The 22,949-nt window shown below is 38.7% G+C and overlaps 1 long non-coding RNA gene and 1 pseudogene across 1 annotated transcript; one reads left to right on the forward strand and one right to left on the reverse strand.

The window, feature by feature from the left end:
• Positions 1–3,995: 3,995 nt before the first annotated feature.
• On the reverse strand, positions 3,996–9,127 carry LOC132002162 (uncharacterized). Its single transcript, XR_009399762.1, has 3 exons — positions 8,989–9,127; positions 6,449–6,495; positions 3,996–4,114 (listed from the first exon to the last, which is right to left on the reverse strand). It is a non-coding gene; the product is annotated as an uncharacterized LOC132002162 (long non-coding RNA).
• Positions 9,128–13,893: 4,766 nt separating this feature from the next.
• Positions 13,894–13,977, forward strand: LOC132002324 (U6 spliceosomal RNA; annotated as a pseudogene).
• The last annotated feature ends 8,972 nt before the right edge of the window (positions 13,978–22,949 follow it).

A 22,949-nucleotide genomic window follows, 5' to 3' on the forward strand; every position in this document is an offset into this window, starting at 1 on the left:
GCTGAGCCCAACGCGGGGCTCCATCTCATGACTCTGAGATCATGACCTGAGCCAAAACCAAAGTCTGATGTTTAACTGGTGCTCCCATACAATGGAAATTTTAATGCAATGATTAAAAAAATACTGACACAGGAAAAGTGTCAAGTTACAAAAGAGAACATCCAGAATGTCCTCTAAGTAGATCTCAAAACCTAAGAAATAAGATTAGAAGGATATAAACCAAAATGTTAACATTGGTGGTTACCTCTAGAAGTGTGATTATGGGTGTCTGAGACATGTTTGAATTTTTGTACTTCCCAATTTTCTCTTACTATATTATTTTTGTAATGAGAAAAAAAATTAAGAGCTTGCCAGTAATGAAAAAAGAACATGATTAACCAAGAGAAATATGGCCGCTTTTTTCTAGGTTGAGGAAGACTTGAGTTTGTTTACGTGTGAAGGGAAAGGAAGAGGAAAGATTGAAGCTAGGAGAGAGGTAGTAAATGAAAGCGCCAGGCTCTCAGAGATAAAGGGGATCCTGGGGAAGATGTGAAGCTGGCAGAGAACCAAAAGGCAGTGGGAAAGAGCCCCGATCACCGATGCATGATCACCTGCCACTCAGTGTGCAGAACAGGGAGATTAAAGGGATGGAGGAGGGTGGAAAAGGTTTACGACAGCTGCTGTAGGGAATTAGGAAATCAATTAGCAGTAAGTGAAGGGATTGTAGAGAGGCTCCAAGGGAGGGCCCAGCTGCCTGAGAGGGGCAGGACTTGATCCCACTGCCAGTTAATACATTAGCTGCAGCCAAAGAGAAAATGTACAGCCTGGATCTAACCAATCAATGTCCAAATGATATCCAGAAAATATGACCCCGAATAACTGCAACACTAAGGACTATATTAATGTATTAACTAACTTAAGCCCTGTTTCTCTAGTTGGTCTCGGGCAGTTGTACATCTTCACTGTAATCATTATTTTAAGAGACAAATAAAGGAAGTGGGAAAAGGTAGTAAAATGAAGAAAGATTTAGGGAAATGACACTTTATCAGTCAAAATGATGAGTGTTGAGGGAAATTGGAAGGGGAGGTGAACCATGAGAGACTATGGACTCTGAAAAACAACCTGAGGGTTTTGAAGGGGATGGGGGTGGGAGGTTGGGGGAACCAGGTGGTGGGTACTGGGGAGGGCACAGATTGCATGGAGCACAGGGTGTGGTGTAAAAACAGTGAATTCTGTTATGCTGAAAAGAAATTTAAAAAATAATAAAAAAATACTGAGAATAAGTTATCTGTGTAGAAATATGAGAAAATTTGACAATTTGTTGTACATTCAAATAAAAATATATATATTTAAATGAAAAAAAAAAGATGAGTGTTAAAACATCACTAATATATTAGTGCAGTTGTTTCCAAGGCTGCTGGTGTTGCTCATTCCCTGGACGAGTGTCTATAGAAGTCTTCCTAGTGTCTGACAATAAACAGTCTCTTTCCTTCATCCTTTCTCTTACTATATTATTTTTGTAATGAGAAAAAAATTAAGAGCTTGCCAGTAATGAAAAAAGAACATGATTAACCAAGAGAAATACTAGAAAGTATTCCTGTTTCATAAATAAAAGGTATCAGACTTTCCTATCTGACCAGTATAAATCAATATAATTTACCTAGAAGGGGAAGTATCAGGAAATTCAAGATTGTTAGAACAAAGTAGAATCCTCATTTAATATGGTTTGTGATTACTGAAATAACTTCCTGGACTGAGGGAAAGCAGCTACCATCTGTTAAGCATCTATGTGCACATTCTTTGCTAGGCCCTTTATTTTCACTGCTCTCATTTAATCCTCCCAAATAGTTCTGCAAGGCAGATATAACTTTCTTCATTTTACCAATGACAAGAGATGCTCAGACATGGTAAAACAGTGAAAATGATAGCACTGACTTCATAAGACTATTTTGAGTATTAAATGAGATAATAAATGTGAAGCATTTAAAATAGAGCAGTACAGAGTACTCTTTCCATAAACATTAACCACAATAATGACTACTGGCCATAATAATATGCCAGGGTTTATGCTATTGTTTGGCAAAATAAGGTGGGTCTTCTTATCACTATTTCCAACTCACAACAAATGAAATAGGTTTAGCCAAGGTTACAGCAAGATCACTATAGTCAATATTTCAACTATCACTTTCACTAGGCTCTGCTAGACCACCATGCTTCTGCACTAGATTCAGGTTCATTTTATCTTCCTTTTGTTCCCAGTCAAATAACTTGAATCCCTGGAGCACAAATCAGTGAGAGTGAGGACAAGCCAGAGAAGCAGCTTGGGATCCGACAGGAATAAGCCTGGAATCAAAAAAGCTCTAAAACATAAAAACCCAGAGAAGTGAGAATATTTGCAACAAATGGTGTGGCAAAACTGGATATCCACATGCAAAAGGTTGAAATTGGGCTCTTACCTTACATCATATACATAAATTCACTCAAAATGGATCAAAGACCTAAATATGAAACATAAAATTAAAAACTCATAGAAGAAAATACAAGGAAAAGCTCCATGACAGTGGATTTGGCAATGATTTCTTGGCTATGACACCAAAAGCACAAACAACAACTGCATCAAAGGACACTGCAATAGAAAGAAAAGGCACATGTCTCTACAAAATGGAAGAAAATATTTTCAAATCACTTACCTGATAAGGGATGGATATAGGGACTAATAAGGGAACTATAAAACCTCTTACAACTCAACAACAAAAATAATCCAGTCAAAAAGTGGGCAAAGGACTTGAATAGCTATTTCTCCAAAGAACATAAACAATGGCCAAGAGGCCCATGTAAAGGTGTTCAACATCACTAATCACTAGTGTAATGCAAATCAAAACCACAATGACATACCACTTCACACCCTTTAGGATAAAGATTATTGGTAAATAACAAATGTTGTCAAGGATGCACAGAAATCAGAACCTTTGTGTACTGCAAATAGGAATTTAAAGTGGTGCTGCTCTACAGGGGTATTTACCCTGAAGATACAAATGTACTGATCTGAAGGGGCACCTGCACCCAACTGTTTATAGCAGCAATGTCCACAATAGCCAAACTATGGAAAGAACCTAGATGTGCATCAACAGAAGAATGGATAAAGAAGATGTGGTATATATGTACAATGGAATACTATGCAACCATCAAAAGAAACAAAACTTTGCCATTTGCAATGATGTGGATGGAACTAGAGGGAATTATGCTGAGCAAAATAAGTCAATCAGAGAAAGACAATTATCATATGATCTCTCTAATATGAGGAATTTGAGAGGCAGGGCAGGGTTTCAGTGGAGGGAAGGAAAAATAAAACAAGATGGGATCAGGAGGGAGACAAACAATAAGAAACTCTTAATCTCATGAAAGAAACTGAGGGTTGCTGGGGGAAAGGGAGGTATGGAGAGGGTGGTTGGGTTAAGGGAATTGGGGAGGGTATGTGATATGGTGAGTGCTGTGAAATGTATAAGCCTGATGATTCACAGACCCGTACCCCTGGTGCAAATAATACATTATATGTTAATTTTTTTGTTACGTATCTCTTTAATATCATTGAAACATTTTAAGCATACTATTTGTCTAGCTATTACATTTTGACTCAATTTTGAACATTTATCTTACAGAAAATAATGTACATTAATGGATTTATATATGTTCATTTTTAAAATACATTATATGTTAATAAAAAATGGTGCTGCTATGGAAAATAGTATGGTAGTTCTCAATGAATTAAGCACAGAATTAGCATATAAACCAGCAATTCCACTTCTGGGAATAGATCCAAAAGAACTGAAATCAGGAACGAATATTTCTACATCATGTTCATAACCATTATTCACCATAGCCAAAAGGTAGAAATTACCCAAATTTCCATCGATGAACAAATAAACAAAATGTGAAATTAATTTACAGTGGACTATTATTCAGCCCTAAAACAAGGAAATTCTTATACACACTACCATGTGGATGAACCTTAAAAATATAGTGCTAAGTAAAATAAGCCAAGAACAAAAGTATTAACATTGTACGGTTGCACTTACAGGAAGTAACTAGAGTAGCGAAATCCAGAGATAGAAAGTAGAATAGTGGTTACCAGGAGCTAGAGGAGAGAATAATGGGGGAGTTATTGTTGACTGAAACTGAATTCAGTTTGGGATGATGAAAATTTTCTGGAGATGGATAGTCATAATAGGGGCACAATAATGTGAATGTACTTAAATGCCACTGAATTGTACAGTTAAATATGTTTAAAATAATATATTTTATATTATATATATTTTATCACAAAAAATCTACTAAAAAAGTACTGCACATAAGAAAAAAGATGGGTGGACGCCTGGGTGGCTCAGTTGGTTAAGCAGCTGCCTTCGGCTCAGGTCATGATCCCAGCGTCCTGGGATCGAGTCCCACATCGGGCTCCTTGCTCCTCAGGGAGCCTGCTTCTCCCTCTGACTCTGCCTTCCACTGTCTGCCTGTGCTCGCTCTTGCTTGCTCTTGCTCGCTCTCTCTCTGACAAATAAATAAATAAAATCTTTAATTAAAAAAAAAAGAAAAAAGAAAAAAGAAAAAAGATGGGAAAAAGTCAATTTAAAGGTTCACAGTGGTTATCTTTTGGGTGCAGAATTATAGTTTCTTTGTTTACTTATTTACATTTTATTATTTTCCATGTTTTCTTCAATAACATTTGAAATGAGAAAAGAGTGTTTCTTCCTTTTTCTTTCTTTCTTTTTTTTTTTTTTTTTTTTAGATTCCATTTATTTATTTAAGAGAGAGTGAGTGAGAGACAGAACACAAGCCAGAAAGGAGAGGCAGAGGGAGGAGCAGACTCCCCACTGAGCTGGGAGCCCATGTCAGGGCTCAACCCCCAGACCCTGGGACCATGATCTGAGGCGAAGGAAGATGCCCAACTGACTGAGCCACACAGGTGCCCCATGTTTATTTCTGTGAACTGTTGTATTGCCACTGGGATAACAATGGAGATGATATGCCACCAAGCACCAATTTTTAAAATATTAGTGATGATTTTCTTCAGAGCAAATGATGCAGTTTATCTTAATATTACACATTGAAAACAATTAAAAGATACTCCATTAACCTAAACAGGGAGGTAAACTGAGGCAAGGTCAAATTACGAGAAATTCAAGTTTATTTGGGAATTGCAGAGAGAACTGCAATTTGGGAAACATGCTGTATCAAGCTACAGGTGAGTCATTTGAAGATCGGGGGCAGGCTATACTTATGAGTAAGGAGTGCAAGGAGGGGGAAGGCCTGCCAGGGAGATTCTTGGTGGATGTTCATTGGTCAAGAGATATGCCTCGATCTTCTGTAAATCAGGCATTTACAAGAAATCAGTCTCTCAGTTAAATTCCATTCTTCTGGGGGAGCATGCCTGAGAGTCTCCATTTCATATCCTCCAGTTCAATTTTAGATTGAAATCCTCTCACAACTTCATTAATTTATTATTTTATTTAGGCACTTCCTTATTTGTGCACATCTAAGTTGCCTATGATTTTTGTGCAATTACAAAAATGAAATAAAATCACTTGAATATTTATCCTGGTAAGCTCTTATTACTCTTTTTGAAGGAAAAATACCTAAAAGTGAAATTGCTGGATCGTGTCACACACTTTTAATTTATGCTACTTAATCATACTTTCTTTTTTTTTTTTTTTAAGATTTTATTTATTTATTTGACAGAGAGATTACAAGTAGGCAGAGAGGCAGGCAGAGAGAGAGAGGAGGAAGCAGGCTCCCTCCTGAGCAGAGAGCCCAATGCGGGACTCGATCCCAGGACCCTGAGATCATGACCTGAGCCAAGGCAGCAGCTTAACCCACTGAGCCACCCAGGCGCCCTTAATCATACTTTCTAACCTATGCAGGCCAACCTAAATCTTTCTCAGAATAAGTTACAAACACATAGGATGGGGATTTTACTTTCAATAGACTCAAAACTGAAAGAGGGAATTTTGTGTTTTTTTCAGGAAGCCCACATAACTGGGAGTGGGTCAGGAATGTTTGGTGGAGACGAAATAGATTGTGAGATTTTACTCTATGTTCTTCACTCACTTATTTACCTTCTTATTTAGACAACCTAAAACCATTTTGGATAACTGTCTATGGCTCATTCCAATGAACAGAAGGAAGACATTCAAACAGAAGAGGTTGCCCAGCAACAGAACTAGATCTCCTGAGGTAACTTTCCATCCCTTGAAATTGTTCAAGCTCAGCTGAAATGGTGCACAAGAGAAGCCATACATTGTGCTAGTTAAAAACAACAACAACAACAACAAAAAAAAAAAAAAAAAAAACAGACCCTGGAGTCAGGATGCTTGGATTTGAATCCTGCTTCTGATACTTAGATGGTAGATCTAAATTAATTAGTCCTCTGTGCCTCAATTTCCTCATTAGTAAAATCAATAATAACAGTACCTACCTTATAGATTGTTATGCATCACTTCTTCTCTCCAGTTTTAAAAATATCTTTCAAAAGAAACACAGAGGAAGTTAGCTTTCTAAGATTATATGCCTTGCAGCAGTTTTTTTTTTTTTTTTTTTTTAAATCCCCCATAGAAGTTAAATCCAAGATGAGGCTCGGAGAGGGAAGAAGACTTAAGGGTAAGACACTGATCAAGAATTTTGGCTTCCAATCTCCCAGCACTAGGAATAGCATCATAACAAGGAAACTAATAAAACACAGGAATCACAGAGAATATTACGAGAGAATTCAAAGTACTTTTAGGAAATTCTCTGGAGGGAAGTAGAAAGGCATGAATCATACTCCACCAAGGTGAAGTGAAAAGAAAACCGGATGGCAATCAGGCACTGGGGTTTTAGTTCTAAATCTGACACTGTGCCGCCCTGGCCAACTGACTTCACCTGTTTGAGCCTCATTCTCCTCAAAACTAAATCATCTCTTTGCATTTTACTTTCATCAGCTCTGAAAATCTTTGACTCTAGCAATCACTACTCAAGTTGAAGACATGTGACAGTCTGGGCCCTCACACTGAGACAAATCAAAGTCTGTAGAATGCAAAACCCCTCCATCAAGAAGGCAAATCAAGAGAAGGCTAGAGGGCTGGCATGTGGATTTGGGTGTTCATTGAGGACTCTAGTTCTCTGGGGAACAATTTGGTTTAGCTGCCATTTTCAAAGTCCTAAGAACCACAGACTGCCAGAACTGGAAAGTACCCAGTCTCACCCTCTCATTCTGCAATTAAGAAGAGGTTCAGAAAAGCTAAGTTCACTGGTCAAGGTCATCCAGCAGGACATGAGAGCCAGGACTAAACATCAAACATTTTGATAGATCAGAGTTTTTCCCACTACCCTAGCTGTCTGGAAATGTGGGAACGTGGGGCCTAGCACACAGCAAGTGATCAATTACATTTGGATTTTACTCGAACAGCATCCTGGACACAAGCAGGGCTGAGGGCTAGGATAGTGAAGGAGACACTAGTGCCGGGTGCAAAATTAAACAAGAGGGGGTCAAAAAACCTCAGTATTCAAAACAGTATTTTAATGAACTATTTAGAAATAAAAAATTGAGGGGCGCCTGGGTGGCTCAGTTGGTTAAGCGGCTGCCTTCAGCTCAGGTCATGACCCCAAGGTCCTGGGATCGAGCCCCGAGTCAGCTTTCCTGCTCATCAGGAAGCCTGCTTCTCCCTCTGCCTGCCGCTCCCTCTACTTGTGCTCACTCTCAATCTCTCTCTGTCAAATAAAAAAATAAAATAATAAATAAATAAATTGAACAAAATACAAAATTTTAAAACTGTAAAATAAAGACAGTCTGAACCTGCATTTGTACAACCATGCCTCATTCATCTTGCTCTAATTCTGGCCTTGGTTCCAGTAAAATTTTGTTTACAAAAAAAAGTTTGACAAGCCACAGCCATAGCTTTCAGATTTGATTCTTTAAAATACTGCATTAAAATATGATTTATCTTGGGGCATCTGAATGGCTCAGTTGTTAAGCATTTACTTTCGGCTCAGGTCATGATCTCAGGGTCCTGAGATCCAGCCCGGCATCAGGCTCCCTGCTCAGCGAGAAGCCTGCTTCTCCCTTTCCCACACCCCCTGCCTGTGTTCCCTCTCTTGCTATCTCTCTAATAAATAATATCTGTAATAAATATCTATAATAAATTAATAATAACCTCTCTCTCAAATAAATACTTAAAATTTTGTCTTGATTTCTGAACCTTTTGATGCCCCCCTTAAATTTTATGCCCAAGGCTAGTGCCTCACTTTTTTCGCCTTACTTCTGCCTGGGCAAGACAAGGAATGTCAGGTGCATCTCACCAAGGCATCTGCACCTAAAATCTGTGGCTTCCAAACCTTGGGTCCATGGTTTCCCCCATGGAAGCCTGCAGATGGGTTCTGGGGATCCATGAATCTCCTCAGGTTATAGGCGAAATACTGTGTTCACATATCTTTTCCTAGGAAAACAACGGGTCTTTAATTTTCAGTCTCAAAAAGACTCCAAAAAAGTAAAAAACTTGCCATAGAACGAGGCAAAAACCACCCCACCTGCCATTTTCCTGTGTCTTCATCACTCTCTATTATTCTTCGTGCATAAAATATGCATCTATAAGAAAAACTAATATATTCATTCTCACAGAATTCATCTTAGCTCAAAAGCCTTGGGCCAATGTTAAGAGTCTCTTGGGGCACCAGGGTGGCTCGGTCAGTTAAGCGTCTGCTCAGGTCATGATCTTGGGGTGCTGGGATGGAGCCCCTAGGAGGCTACCTGCTCAGCGGGGAGTCTGCATCACCCTCTCCCTCTGCTGCTCCCCCTTCATGCTCGGGCACTCTCTCTCGCTCTAATTTAAAAAAATAAATAAAAAGAGTCTCTTAACGATGCAATTTAAGTAATAGGTACAGGTTTCAGGGGGAACATCTCCGGCCCCACCCCACCCCCAAATAACACGTCTAGGAGACTTCCTTAACCCCTCCCTTGTCTTTCTCATCTACAACCAATACCTTTCGACAAGTCAGTCGTGAACAGTGGGAAAGACAACACCTGCTAAAAATGAAAGGATCTGGTGGAAGACAGCAGTTCAGCAATCCCACAACCCGACTTTTTACCAAGGGTTCACCTTGAAGACCCATCAGGCCTCAGAAAGGCTCAGACACCAAGTGCTCAAGACCGGAAGTGCAGAGGCGGGACCCGCGCAAGGGCTCACGGGGAGGGGGCAGGTCACGTCACCCAAGCGCCAGGCGGGCCCTGATTGAAGGTTGATAAGTGGCTCCTTGTTTCACGCTACCACTGTTGCTGCAATCAAAGTGGCAAATATTTACCTTGGAATCTGACTGACTGAAAATATTTGGTTGGAGCCAGATGCGTCGCGTGTCTGTCCCTGAAATGTTAGCTAAAGGAGTGATTTAGGAAAATAAAATGGTGGGTGGGGTACCTGCCTGGCTAAACTATTTACTTTCCTCTGCCTCCCGCTCAGCGTGTGGAGCTTCTAACAATCCTGTAGGGAATGTGAACAGCTGGGAAGCAGGCCAGACTGGGAGAGAGAGAGAGTGACGAGGTCTGTTTTGCATTGGGCGGATAGTTTTATATAAATCAGAGAGGTGGACATAGACATCTTCCTTAAAGGTTTTGGAAATGTTCTCAAAACAGTTTACCCAGGAGAAGTAAACTGTGAAGTGGTTTTGTTACATCTTTCGTTCTAGAGTGCATCTAAAATAAGGGTACTAGTTTCTTGGGAATCGACAAGTCCTTTCAGGCATGCTGCTGCTTTCTGAGCTGCTTGTCTGTCCTGGTGTGTGGGCGAGACCATTCACAGAGCTTAAGATTGAGCAAGATGCTCACTATGCGCCGGGCACTGTGGTCAGCATTATTGGTCCGCTCTCTAGCAATTCTCACAACCACAGCAAGCAAACCCGGGATGAGTTATCATTAGCTAGCTCTATTTTCCAGGTAAGAATCATTTTCAGAAACACGAAATAACTTGATTCGGAGACCTCAGGACTCATGACTGGCGAAGCTGGGATTGGAACCCAGACAGGCTGACAATCCACTCTTTGCCTCCCTTTGAGAGTGCTGGTGATAGTGAGGTTCATCTCCGGTCTGTGATTCTACAGATGCAAGAATGAGATTCTTGGTGCCGACTGGGGAGGTTTTACGTGTCTGTGGCTAAAGGTGACCTCTTAGATTGATCCTCTTTGCTATTTCATTCAGTACTAGGAAATGCTGCTTGTGAGGAAAGCAGAACTAAAAATAAATGTAACTAAAATAAGCTTCTACTTAAAAAAAAAAAAAACTTTTTAAAAATGAAAGTCAATATTCTATCTCTTTTTCAAATGTAAAGAGAATACAAAGTACATGAAGTTGTGGACTCAAGTGATAGAAATTTTGTTTCCCAAGGGCAGAAACAATCAGAGGAGGCAAATTGAGCATTTGACACCCATTACAGATTGTCCTGTTTGCTCTTTAATTTACTCTTTAACAAGAATGTTAAACACATGACATTTTAAAAAAGGTTACATTAATCAAATAGTTACTTTGAGAAGGACCGATGGTTTTTAATCTGATTCTATTAACAGAAGCCATTTATCAAAATATAATTTTCAGCTTTCCAGTCACTTAGCCTAGAAACCTTCCAATTACTTTAGTCCCTGTGTCACCTTTGCTAGTCACAACCTCCTCAAAACTTTCAGGGTTTCCCCTCTGCATTGAGATGGCCACGTACCTCTACCCTGGCATTCTAGGCACTCCTTGATCCGATCCACTATAACTGGAAGCTCAGTCATGGGAGCCAAGAGAGCTCAAAGTCTAATTCCATCCCCACTACTGAATAACTGAGGGGATTTCCCTTTTCTGTAGGCCTTAGTGTTTTTATCTATAAAATGAGTGTTAGGATAAATGATTCGCTGGTCCTTCACTGATTCTGCCCCTTAAGACTTCTTTCCTGTGCATTCCCTTCAGGTACCATGTGCTTTAGCCCTCACTATACCAAGGACCCAGCACATGCCCTGCAGAGTCCTACCTCTGCCTTTCTGCCTTTATCTGGAATGTCCCTCTTCCTTCTCCAGATGACCAAATCCTTTACTGAAAGACTCAATTATAATGCCAACTCCCTCATGAAGCTTCCTTGATTTCCTTCTTGGGAAGTCAGTTATTCAGTCTAGGAATTACTTTAACCTGGTATCTGACTGTCAGGGACCAGCACAAGAAGTCCCAGGGGAGGCAGAGAGAGAGAGAGGGGGGGGGGGGGGAGGGAGGGGGGGGGGGGGGGGGGGGAAGAGAGAGAGAGAGAGAGAATGGTGGGAAATTAAGAAAAACGAGTCAGAAAGCTGGGATCAGGAGGTGATCTGATGGGCTGATGACCCAGTGGAGCCCCAACATGCATGAGAGACTTTATTTTATAGTTCAATAACAAGAATGTTTATCAAGGAGCTTGAGGTCAGAGGACCACAAGTCCCACGTGACAGCCTTGCTTAAAAACAAAAGAGTTTACTCAAGCATATTTACAGAGGAGCTCAAGGACCGTGTCAGCTTGACCCAGAGTGCTTATGTAAGCCAAACAAATTAGTGAGTGACCTGCAGGGATTGCGGGAGCTAGCCCTCAGCAAAACTCCCTTGACTACAAGGACCATGTCAGCTTGCAGTCAACTCCCCACATCTGACCCTGCTTTTGAGCACAGAACTGTATTTGGATTATTCATATATCTTAAGGGTCCAGGTTATCTTTGTACGCTCCCCATTGCCAGGCAAAACGGAGGCATTTTAAGAGCTGCAGGTAATAAATGGAAATGAAATGTTAGCTGGCATTAACTACCAGCAGGTAGAAAATACCTGTCAAATGTGAGCTATTGTTTTTAATACCAATGATGATAATTATAGATGTTTATTGAATGAGTGGAATGGATGAAATAAATTTCAAGCCAAAAAAACCTATGAAAATATGCCAAACTCTGTTAGCCTGGGTCTCAAGACAAAGTAAAAGGACATACACTCCTTAGTAACATCAAGGAAACTGAGGCAATATTTGGGGTCAACTTTTCTAGTTGTATGCAAGTAGACATGTTTAAACTTTAAAGAGGCACAGGAACCTTAAATTTTTGAACAAGCCATCTATTTTGAGCAAGCTGTCTATATCAGATTTTAATCTTAGCACTTTGAAATTCTCAGTTGCAATAAATATCCTCACATATTGAAATTTTTAATTTCATTAAATTTTTAAAAATTTAAACTCTAAAATAGAAAAAAAACACATGACTTCTTTGTCAGCTTAACCAAAAATAACACATAAATAAATTTCAAATGTTGTGGTCAAATATTACAGTGAGCTACCTCACGTATTTTAATATGCAAATGCCTACAGGTACATGTCCTGCTGAGAACAGAACAGTACAAATGAATGAAGGCATTGAGCAGCTGTTACATACTGTGGAATATTTGCAGGTAGAGAAAGGAAATGTCTGTCGGGAGGAAAAAGCCTTTGACGTGAATGCAGCTTGGTACCAAAGCCTCACCTTGGCTAATGAGAGGGTACAACATCAATCCCAGGGGGTCAGGGAATGGAGAAATGTTTCTCCTCAGATTCCATCCCAACTTCCCCCAATCCCAAATAATCATTGTTAACATTTTGGCACATGTTCCTCCTTTTTTTTTGCCTGCATGTGCTAACTTTATTATTGTTACTATTGATTTTTTCCAGAATAGGATCGTAGTTTATATGCTGCTCAGAGACTTGCTTTGCAAAAAGTCAGATACCTAGCATTATGATATAAGGGTGTGCCAGCAACTTTGCTGATGGGTTTTTACTGATAGTCCACAGTTTTAAACAATGCTCTGGTGAACAATGCTGTACACATATCCTTTTGCTATGACACTGCTTTCCAACAGGGCAGACCCAATCTTTAAGAGCTTCAGAGGAGAAACTGTAGTTCAGCAGTTTTTTATTGATCAAAGCAGTTTTGGATCCTCCAAGCAGTTTCAAGGCAGATTAGATAAAAACCATCCTTGGGACCAGAAGGACTCACACCACACCCAAATTCAAAGGAACTTCCCAGGAGGCTCCCTGCTCTCCTCGCTCAGCAGCTATCACACCTACCAGGTTTATCTTTGGAAGCTCAGCCAGTTATTTTCCATACCGGAGTTACAAGTAGGCCTGGAGGACATTGTATCATGATGTGTGTAAAATGCATGAAGCGTAGGCATTCGCATCTATGAATTAGAATGATAATGGGGAGATTCAAGGAGTTTAATATTCAAGACAGTCAGCTGAGGTGGGGGTGGTATTTGAAAACTCTTTATGTAATCCAGGGAAAGGAGAGTGGGTCTGTTGGGCCGCCTACATACTAACAGCCCAACTCCAGTGTGTTAATGCAGACCTCTGAGCCTCCTTTTAGGAGCTCTGGAATTTTTTCCACCCTGGCTAGAAAAGTTGTCTTTAACATGTCTCCTCTGAGTGGAGGCTTTGCTTTGACCCTGCTCAGTGGCCTCCAAGTTTGTCAGGCTCTAGTATGAGCGAAAAGAGCCACTGCTTCCTACCTGGTGGGACCTGAATTTATTTTGAGTGCGAGATGGCCACTCACCTCAATAAACCATTTCTTTTTCTTTCAAGATTTTACTTATTTATTAGAGAGAGAGAGAGAGAGAGTACATATACCTGAGTGAGGGGGGCAGGGCAGAGAGAGAGGGAGAAACAGACTCCCCATTGAGTTGGGAGCCTGACCTGGGGCCTGATCCCATGACCCTGAGACCATGACCTGAGCAGAAGGCAGATGCTTACCTGACTGAGCCACCCAGGCACTCCCGCAAAAACCATTTCTGAACCTGTTTGGAGATTTCCTCTTTCTTTCAGTTAATGAGGATTTGAAAGTATAGAACCATCCAATTTGAACCTCTCAATAAACCAATCAACAAAATAAAATAAAATTGAAACAATACAGAGAAGATTAGCATGGTCCCTGTGCAAGAATGACACACAAAATAGAAATAACAGTCATAGTAATAATAAGTTATTGCACTAATATATATAAAATGATAACATGCAAGATGCTGTTCTGAATCTTCTAGATGCTATTACTATTACTTTTTAAAAAACATTTATTTAATTGAGGGAGAGAGAGAGAGAGTGAGAGAGAGCAGGAGCAGGGAAGAGAAAGAAAAGTAGGCTCACCCGCTGAGCAGGGAGCCAGACACAGAGCTCAATCCAAGCACCCTGGGATCATGACCTGAGCTGAGGGTAGATGCTGAACTGTCTGAGCCCCCCAGGACCCCAGCTATTACTGTTACTTTCTTTTCTCTTTCTTGTTTTGCCTTCTCTTGAATTGATTTTTTTTTTTTCTTTTTCTAATTCCGTTTCTCTCTAACTGGTTGGAAAGTACATGTGCTTGTATTTATTATTTCAGGGATTAAACTAGCTAGTTTAGCATACTCATCTAACAAAATCTGAAGTTCATATCTTTACCTTACTCCCAAATGATCAAGGACCTTGGATTATCTTAATGCTAGTAGATAAACCCAGTATTTTAATTCTAGTCTATTTTCCCTTAAAAAATTAAGAGTATGTTGTTACATTATGTTATTCATAGTCAGTGTTTGCTGAGATATGCCCTCATACTTACCAAAATGTTTTTGTTCCATGTGTTTTTTTTTGTTTTGTTTTATTTTGTTTTACATCTCAGGCTTTTCATTTTTTTTTTTCTGCGAAAGTATATATCCTTTATTTCATTTAGTGATTGACTTTGAGTGATGCATGTTTGGCTACTTTAAGATCTCTCTGTTTCTCTCTCTGTCTCTCACAGATTCATTTGTATTCTGCTGGTTCACTATGATGTGTCTGGGAGATAATTTTTTCTTACTTATGTTGTTAGAGATTCACTGAATTTTCCGGATCTAAGAAACACTGGCTCTTTAACATTCTCATTTTTTAAAAAAAGATTTTTATTTATTTGAGACTGAGTGAGAGAGAGCACAAGCAGGGAGAGCAGCAGAGGAAGGGGAAGCCAGCTCCTCACTGAGCAGGGAGCCCATGTGGGGCTCCATCCTAGGACCCTGGAATCATGACCTGAGCCAAAGACAGATGCTTAACTGACTGAGCCACCTAGGTGCCCCTGCATTCTCATTCTTATATCCTTCTGGAATTCTGTTGGACCTTCATACTCTAGTCTTATTTTTCTCTCACTCTACTACATGTGGATAGGTACTTTAAATCCAGTTCTCTAATTCTTTCTTCAGCTGTGTCTGGTTTCTTTTTAATGCACTGAGGTATTTTTGTACAACTTTACTGAGGCATAATAAACATACAATACTCAGCACATATTCAAAGTGTACACTTTGATAAATTCTGACACATGCATACACTGATGAAACCATCACTACAACCAATATAATAAATAAATCCTTTACCCTTCAAAGTTTCTTATGGCTTTTTTTTTTTTTTTTTTAAGATTTTATTTTTAAAGTAATCTCTATGCCCAACATGGGGCTCACACTCACAACTCCTTGGTGGCACACTCACCAACTGGGCCAACCAGGTGTCCTTCCTCATGTCTTTTTTTTTTTTTTTTCAGATTTTATTTATTTATTTGACACAGAGAGAGAGAGCAAGCACACAAGCAGTGGAAGGGGCAGAGGGAGAGGGAGAAGCAGGCTCCCGGCAAAGCAGGGGAAACTTGATATGGGACTCCATCCCAGGACCCCTGGGCATGACTTGAATCGAAGGCAGTGGCTTAACCAACTGAGCCACCCAGGCATCCCCCTCATGTCTTTTTGTACTGCTTTTCTCCGGCTCTTCTCTATCACTGCCCTTCACCAAATAAGCACTTGCTCTCACTATAGATCAGCTTGAATTTTATAGAAATATATATATATATATATATACATATATATATATATATATAGAGAGAGAGAATGATACAGTATGCCTTTTTTTTTCTGGTCTGATTTTCTTCTCTCAACAAAATTATTATGATGTTCATCCATAAACATTGTTAGATCTATATATAGTTTATTTATTTTTATTGCTGAGTAGTGCTCCATTGTATGGATACACCATAGTCTTCTCATCTTTTCACCTGTCATTGGACATTTCCAGTTCTTAGCTATTACAAATAAAGTTGCCACAAACATTCGGGTACATCTTGTTATGGACATGTACTTTCATTTTTCTAAGCTAAGTATTTAGGAATTGAATATCAGAATTATATAAATTTAACTATAATAAATAAATAAATAAATGTTTTACCTATTTTTAAATTGGGTTATCTCCTTATTATCTGCATATTCTTGATAAAAGAATTTTGTCAGATACATATTTTGCAAATATCTTCTCCCAGTCTGTAGCTTATCTTTTCATTTTTAAAATTGTGTTCTTTGAAGAGCCAAAGCTTTTAATTTCTATGGACTCCCATTTACTGATATTCTTTATTATAGTCATGATGTTTTTTGTTTTTTATTTTTTTTAAAGATTTTATTTATTTATTTGTCAGAGAGAGAATGGGAGCCACAAGCAGGGAGAGCAGGCAGAGCAAGCAGAGGGAGAAGCAGGCTCCCCTCTGAGCAGGGAGCCTGATGTGGGACTCAATCGCAGGACCTGGGATCATGACCTGAGCTGAAGGCAGATACTTGACCAACTGAGCCCCCCAGGTGCCCCATCATTGCTGTAGCTTTTTTTTTTTTTAAAGATTTTATTTATTTATTTGACAGACAGAGATCACAAGCAGGCAAAGATGAAGGCAAAGAGAGAGAGAGGAAGGGAAGCAGGCTCCCTGATGAGCCGAAAGCCCAATGCAGGACTTGATCCCAGGACTCTGGGATCATGACCTGAGCTGAAAGCAGTGGCTTTAACCCACTGAGCCACCCAGGTGCCCCATTTGCTGTAGTTTTTAAATAAGTTTTAAGATCCAGTGGTTTATGTATCACAACTTTATTTTGGTTTTTTGGTTTTGTTTGTCTTATTTTCAAAGTTATTCTAGGTCCTTTTCATTTCTATATAAATTTCAGAATCCACAGGTCAATTTATCAAGAAACAAAGTCTGTTGGGATTTTGATTGGGATGTGTTGAATCTATAAGTCAGTTTGGGGAGGATTGGTATTTTAATTATCTCTAGTCTTCTATTCCATGAACTTGATATATTATCTCTCCATCTTTTTAGGTCTTCTTTAATTTTTTTCACCAATGTCTTATAGTCATCATTATATAGTTATTGTACATCTTTTGTCAAATTTATTCAATTTTGTCAAAATTTTTAAAGATTTTATTTCTTTATTTATTTGACAGAGAGAGAAATCACAAGGAGGCAGAAAGGCAAGCAGAGAGAGGGGAAACAGGCTCCCTGCTGAGCAGAGAGCCCGATGAGGGACTCAATCCCAGGATCCCGAGATCATGACCTGAGCCGAAGGCAGAGGCTTAACCCCCTGAGCCACTCAGATACCCCTCTTTTGTAATTTTTATTTCTAATTCTTCACTACTTACATAATTGATCCTTAAACAACACAGGTTTGAAATGTATGTCCACTTATGCATGATTTTTTACAGGTACTGTAACTGTGTTTTCTCTCCCTTACGAATTTCTTAATAACATTTTCCTTTCTCTGGCTTACTTTATTGTAAGAATCCAGTACATACTACATATAACATACAAAATATATGCTTATCAACTGTTTATTGTTATTGGTAATGCTTCTGGTCCAATAGGCTATTAGTAATTTAGTTTGGGGAGAGTCCAAAGTTATATGCAAATTTTTTATGTGAGGTGTCGGTCGGTGCCCCTAACCCCTGTGTTGTTCAAGGGTCAACTGTATATAAAAATAAAATTGATTTTTGCTCTATGATCAAGTATCCTAAAAATGTACTCAACTCACATAATTCTTCTAAGTTCTTTTGTAGAGTCCATAAGATTATCCACAAAGATAATCAGGATGTTGGCAAATATAGCTTTTTTCTTCCTTCCTAATTCATTTACCTTTAATTTCTTAATTCTTTTTCTTGACTCATGCACTGACTAGAAACTCCAGTACAGTGTTGCATAGAAGTGCTCAGACCAAACACACTTGTCTTTTTCCTCATCTTAGAGGGGAAGAATTCAGTTGTTTTTTTTTTTAAAGATTTTGTATATTTATTTGCCAGTCAGAGATCACAAGAAGCCAGAGAGGCAGGCAAAGAGAGAGTGGGAAAGCAGGCTCCCTGCTGAGTAGAGAGCCCGATGCCGGTCTTGATCCCAGGACCTGAGATCATGACCTGAGCTGAAGGCAGAGGCTTAACCCACTGAGCCACCCAGGCACCCCAGAATTCAGTTTTTCACCACTAAGCATGATATTAGCTGTATGTTTTTTTATAGATGTCCTTTAGGTCAAGAAAAGTTTCTTCTATTACTAGTTTGCTAAAAGGTTTTATGAGAAATAGATGTTGAATTTTATCAAAATGCTTTTTCTGCACCTACTGAAATAAGCAACTGGTTTTCTGTTTTTTTAGCCTGTCAATATGGTGAATTATATTAACTTTAATAACAATCTTTTTTCAACATAAATTTATGTATTTTAAATCAAGAGTAAGATGCTTGACCGAATGACCCATCTATGTGCCCCTGTTATTCTTTTTATGTATTGTTGGATTTGATTGAGTAAAACTGTTACAAATTCTTACATCTGTGTTCATGAGGAATATTGGTCTTTGGAATATATTCCAATATTGGTCATGGAATATATTCCAATATTGGAATATTAGTTTTCTTATAATGTCTTTCTTTGGTTTGGGTATCAGGATAATGCAGTCTTCATAGAATCTTATGAGAAATAGTCCCTCCTATTCACTTGTCTGAAAGAGTTTTTATAAAATCTGTATTATTTCTTCCATAAATTTTTGTCAAATTTACCAGTCATGGCAGTCATGAGCACCGTTTTCCTTCAGAAAGGCCTAAGATCAATTTCTTAAGCAGATAGAGAGCTAATTCAAGTCATCTATTTCTTGAGTGAGTTTTGGCAGTTTGTGTCTTTCAAGGGATTGGTCCACTTTTAAGTTGTTGAATTTATTGACACAAATTATTCATCATTTCCTTATTATCATTTAATATCTATAGATTCTGTAGTTATACCACCTCTCTCATTCTTTTATCTTTATTATGTTGTTACCCGACATAGAATACATCATTAGTTTTTGATGTAGTTTTCAACAGTTCATCAGTTGTGTATAACACCCAGTGCTCTTCATAACACGTGCCCTCCTTAATACCCATCATCCGGCTACCCTTCTCCTCCCAACCCCTCCCTTCTGTTACTCTCAGTTTGTTTCCTGGAGTCCAGAGTCTCTCATGGTTTGTCTCCCTCTCTGATTTCTTCCCCTTCAGTTTTCTCTCCCTTCCCCTGTGGTCCTCTGTGCTATTCCTTATGTTCCACATATGAGTGAAACCGTATGATAATTGTCTCATTCTTGATGTGGCAATTTGTCTTCTTTTATCCCTGATTAGTGTGGTTAGAAGTTTACTTTTTCTGTTTTCCATTTCATTGGTTTCTGCTCTTATCATTATTATGGCCTTTATTCTGTTCACTTCAGGTATAATTTGTACCTTTTCTAGTTTCTTAAGGTGGAAGCAGAGGTTATTAACTTAAAAATTTTCTTCTTTTCTAATATAGGAGCTATAAATTTCCTTCTAAACACTGTTTTGCTGAATTCCACATATTTTGATATGCTATATTTTCACAATCAGTTTAAAATATTTTCTAACTGCCCTTTTAGTTTTTCTGATTTGTATGATACTTAGAAGTGTATTATTTAGTTTCTAAATATTTGGATATTTCAAGATACCTTAGCGTGCCTGGGTGGCTCAGTCGTTAAGCGTCTGCCTTCAGTTCAGGTCATGATCCCAGAGTCCTGGGATTGAGCCCTGCATTGGGCTCCCTACTTGGCAGGAAGTGTGCTTCTTCCTCTCCAATCCCCCCACCCCCCACCCCCCACTTGTGTTCCCTCTCTCGCTGTCTGTCAAATAAATGAATAAAATCTTGGGGCGCCTGAGTGGCTCAGTGCGTTAAAGCCTCCGACTTCGGCTCAGGTCATGATCCCAGGATCCTGGGATCAAGCCCTGCATTGGGCGCTCTGCTCGGCAGGGAGCCTGCTTCCTCCTCTCTCTCTCTGCCTGCCTCTCTGCCTACTTATGATCTCTATATGTCAAATAAATTAAATAAAATCGTAAAAAAAATAAATGAATAAAATCTTTTAAAAAAATCTTTCAGTTATTGATTTCTAATTTAATTCCGTTATGATCAGAGATAAACTTTGTATTATTTGAATCACTGTAAGTATATTGGTACTTTTCCTATATTTCAGAATAAGGAAGTTTTGGCAAATATCTTTTTTTACTTTAACAAGAATATATATTCTGTGTGTACTTTAAAAGATTGTGTATGCTGCTGTTGTTGGATGGAATGTTCTCTATAGGCCACTTGAATCAAGTTTTTTGATACTGCTGCTTATGTCTATTCTACCAATTATAGAGAAAGTAATGTTGAAATCTTTGACTGTCATTATGAATTGATCTATTTTCCTTACAGTTTTGTCAGTTTTGCTTCATGTATTTTAAAGCTCTGTTTTTAGTTGCATAATATTTGTGATTGTGTCATTTTCTTGAGAAACTGTCTCTTTTATCTCTATGAAATTCTCTTTTTATTTTTGGTAATATTTTTGCTCTGAAATCTGTTTTTTCTGACATTAAAGCAGGCACTCCAGCTTTCTTTTAATTAGTGTTATCACGGTATATCTCCTTCCATTCTTTTACTTTTAACCTATTTGGTTCTATATCTAAAATCTTTTTTTTTTTTAGGGGCACCTGGGTGGCTCAGTGGGTTAAAGCCTCTGCCTTTGGCTCAGGTCATGATCCCAGAGTCCTGGGATTGAGGCCCGCATCGGGCTCTCTGCTCAACAGGGAGCCTGCTTCCTCCTCTCTCTGCCTGCCTCTCTGCCTACTTGTGATCTCTGTCAAATAAATAAATAAAATCTTTAAACAAATAAAAATAAAATCTTTTTTTAAATTAGCATATAATTAGAACTTGCTTTTTCTATCCACTCAGATAATCTCTGACTTTCAAAAAGATTTTATTTATTTATTTATTTGTTTGAGAGAGATTAGGAGAAAGAGAGAGCACAAGCATGGGGAGTGGCAGAGGGAGAGAGGGAAGGACAAGCAGACTCCCAGCTAATATGGAGCCCAATGAATGTATTCATCCTAGGACCCTGAGATCATGACCTGAGAGGAAGTCAGACATGTAAGTGACTGAGACAACCAAGTACCCTCAGATCTCTGACTTCTAATTGGGATCTTTGTTTTATGTTGTTTTTTTTTCTGTTTTCTGTTTTCTTTTTTTTTTAGAAAGAGAGCACAAATGGAGGGGGAAGGGCAAAGGAAGAAAGAGAGAGAGGATCTTAAGCAAGCTGGAGCCTGATGCAGAGCTTGATCTCATGACCCTGAGATCATGATCTGAGCCAAAATCAAGAGTCAGACACTCAACCAACTGAGCCACCCAGGCTTCCCCTAATTGGGTTCTTTGGAAACATGCTATTAATACAGTAGCCACTAGCCACTTATCTCTATTAAAATTAATTAAAATTTAAAAATCAGTTCCTCAGGCACACTAGCCTAATTTCAATAGCCATATGTGGCTAGTAGCTGGTATATTGGACAACACTGGTTTAAATCATTCACCTTTACATATAATGGAATTACTGATATGGTTAGGTTGGAGTCTCACATCTTGCTATTTATTTTCTACTTATCCTATCTTTTCTTTGTTCTTTTTTTATTTCTAGAAGTTCTATTTGCTTTCAGATCTGCTTGGTCACTCTTTATTGTCATTATTCTCTTCATAATTTCACATAGTCATTTAATTTCCTTAAATATATTAAACATAGATATTTCATATTTTGTGTCAGTTCCAACATCTGAAATGTTTGTGTGTCTCTATTTGCTAGAATTTGTTTCTGATGGTTTTCATTCATGGTGTCTTATTTCCATTGTATATTTTGTGATTTCTTTTTTAAGGCTGTCCATTTTCATTGGAATCAACCAGTAAGAATCCTTTTGAGATCTGAACTAAAGTTAAATTCCTCCTGAGAAATTTGCATTTGTTTCTATCAGCTTCCTGGGGTGCTACCAAAGTAGAACTACAATTAGATTAAAATTTTAACTTAAAATTCCCCCATTTAAATTAAAATGAATCCTGACAAAAGCACATGAATCCTGACAAAAGCACATGTGAGAACCAACCAGCTTTATGAATTCTCAAGGGGGAATTCTGTCCCTTCCACCAGCACCAAGGTCAATATAGGCATTTCTTCATTATCTCCTGTGCAGTGTGATTTCTTATTCAACCTTGCACTGAGGGTGTGATAAGGTAGCTTTCCTATCAGATTCTCCACCTCTGTCTGCCTCCTGTAACTCCTGGCTCCATGCTCTGCTTCATACAGCTGTCAAGGAGGAAAGTCTGGTGATAGCTGGCCTTGGCACTTGTTTCCTGACCATAATTCCTACTTTCATCACTGGTTTTGAAATCAACAAATTCTTTACTTTGGATGTATTTACAATTATTAAAAAATATTTTTACGCAGAATTTTAGTTGCTTCAAACTGGAGGGGTTGTTCAGGATATTTAATCCACGATACTACCACAAGAAATGGAAATTTCCAGCTCTATTATTTTTCAAATTGAATGCTAGGTAATAAATTCCAGAGCCAATTGTTGTTAACCCTAATAGCATAATAACTATCACATGTTGAATGCCTGCTGTGGTTCAGGCAGTTTGCACATAAAATCTCCGATCTTCACAATAATCCTACAAGCAGTTATTATTCTTTCCATTGAACAGATAAAGCAATGAGGATTGGATTATCCAGTCAGGAAAGGAATTTGTCAGCAAAGGAATCTGAATTCTGCTATTTGCAGTCAAACCTGATCTCCCTTTGACTCTGCAGAATGTTTTCTCTTAATATTGA

The sequence above is a fragment of the Mustela nigripes genome, chromosome 14, assembly GCF_022355385.1.
Source record: "Mustela nigripes isolate SB6536 chromosome 14, MUSNIG.SB6536, whole genome shotgun sequence".
NCBI classification, from domain to species: domain Eukaryota; kingdom Metazoa; phylum Chordata; class Mammalia; order Carnivora; family Mustelidae; genus Mustela; species Mustela nigripes.